This window comes from Penaeus vannamei, chromosome 28, assembly GCF_042767895.1.
Source record: "Penaeus vannamei isolate JL-2024 chromosome 28, ASM4276789v1, whole genome shotgun sequence".
NCBI lineage: Eukaryota > Metazoa > Arthropoda > Malacostraca > Decapoda > Penaeidae > Penaeus > Penaeus vannamei.
Window position 1 is genome coordinate 35,027,431 of NC_091576.1, and position 2,500 is coordinate 35,029,930.

The window sequence follows — 2,500 nt, forward strand, 5'->3', positions numbered from 1 at the left end:
CTCCTACTTTGCTTTGATGACTGGTGTATGCTAGGCATCATTCTCTTGAAACACAAGCATTCCACTCAATAATTGATTCATCTCTTCTCCGGGATTATAATTATATATTGCGCGCGCATATTTTGTGTGCGTTGTATTTGTTTGTAAGCCCTGGATTGGACTTATCTGGGTGAGGGTGGGAGTGTTATATCACCTTGCCGATATGTAAGCCAATCACAGAATTTTTGTACTTTTATAAGTATTGTATATATTTTTAAGTGTTATTATACCTAAGTTTTGTATGAGAATTGTAAGCCCACTTATTAATTAAGATAAGGGTGAGGATAACCTAAGTTACTTCATCCCTTTGAGATGTAATTTTTCTTGTCTCAATAAACGTGTCAAAGTAAAAAAAAAAAAAGTCTCTTTCTCTCTATTGAGTAAACTTTACTGTAACAGCTTTATTGTAAATTAACCAAGAACCTTGTCGGTTTATAGTATATCTATTAAGTTTTTCCAAAGTGAAAGTTTCGGCTCATACTACGGATGGCTGCCAAAATGCATAAAACGTTCAGATATTTAGTATATGACAGGTTCCCTTCGGACCATAGCATGGTAACTTTTTTTTTTTTTTTTTTTTTTTTTTTTTTTTTTTTTTTTTTTTTTTTTTACGGAAATAGATGTTTAAAGAAAAAAATGAAGTTTGAAATTTCATGAAAACGGGATAACATGAGAAAAACGGAAACGTCTTTTGAAATATCTTACGTTATATCTCATTGCAGAGGTGTGCACTTACACTGGTTTGTGTACTGAGTCTTGCGATACAAATGATAATGAATGAGTAAATAAAATGACAATGATATCTGGACATTTTAAGCCATGGAAAAGAATTGAAATTGATTTCTCTTCCTTGACGTAAAAGCTTACAAATATAGTCCCACAGGATTTTCGAGTTTATTGTTTACACACGTTCATAGAGAGAATAATATAATTTCTTTAGATGAGATGAAAAATAGCACTGGTAACTGTTGCCGGCACTGCATTTCTTCGTTACTGCACAATGAAAGGCACTGTAAAAACTAAGTATATTAATGTATACACTACATCGAGCTGTAATCTAGCCAATCTTATGTACTTAATTTTATTGTACTATCCTGTTTAAAAGAGGGGTCCTGTACGTACAAATATCATTGAGTGACAAACAAAGATCTGAGAAAGGGCAGGACTATGAAAGTTTCAAAATAAAGTCTAGGTCAATCATTATATTCCTTCTTATTTCTTGATCAGCTATTTCCCTACTGAAGAGCAGTTTAAAGTATATCGTGATATGATAAGAATCGTGTGTACCTTATTTGGAAGAATTACAGTGAACCAGAGGCTGTTAAAAAATCACGTTAGTTATAACTGTCCTGGTGGAAGTTTATTCAGCCACCTGGTCTCGTATTGGAATCGCCAGGGAATATAGAGGGTTTATAACAATCTACAGGGAAACTAAATTTAGTATAACATCCTGACTCAGGTATGCGGAACTAGGAGCGGCGGGCAAGGGAAACGTTTCTGCAAGACAGAGATGGGACTCGATCAGTGGCTGGCTTAACGTGGCTTTGGGTCCTGGTAGAGGCAGGAGACGACCCCTTTACATGGCTGAAAGGGGACGAGAGGCCACTTTTGAGGAGCAGTGTATATTATCATTGTCTGCATCTGGATCAGTGACAAGGCGTGATTATTTTTTTAACTGGCCACGTACGCAAGGTGAGATGTCCTTTAAAGTATTGGGTGCATTCAAGCAGGGTTTCAAACATTGCTTTCAGTATATATTTTCTTGTTAACTGGACTTTAAGACGAATTTTGTAAACAGTGAAAGGTGATTATTAACCCAATTATGTCGTTTCTTGAATTTTTCTCAAATGCTATTAATATCATTAATGTATTTTTGTTATCATTGATAATTTATTATCATCATTGTTATCACTACTAATAGCAATATCTCTATCTATTTTTTTCAAATATAGATATTTTCGAAGATAAACGAAAAGGTAAACATGTGATGATCTTGGTGATCATGCTCTTCTGAAGTCATCTGTGTGTAAGCGAAAAAATCAAATTGAAATGACGTCTTCACTTGCCATTTCTGCTTCAATAGGTAAAACCTAAACATAACGTTGTTCCTTTATAAAGGAAAAAATATAGGGACAGCATCCTCGGAAAGGGACGGAGCGGAAACTACCGCATTGTCCCGGAGAAAGTAGGACGAAGCCTGAGACGTGGAAAAACCCAGGCCAGAGCGCAGTCACGGGGGTGAGGGAAGCCTGCGATCTCTCGCCCATCCCGGTGGCGGTGCTATTCATAACAGGCTATGCGGGTACGAATAGAGAGATTACAGAAATTTGTGGGTCACATCCTAAGGAAAGGAGGCCTAGAATATGGTGGCATTAGAAAGGGAGTGATTGAAGGTACAAGAGCGAGAGGTTGACATAAAAAAATATATATATATGATTGTTCAGACAAGAAATTTCAGGAG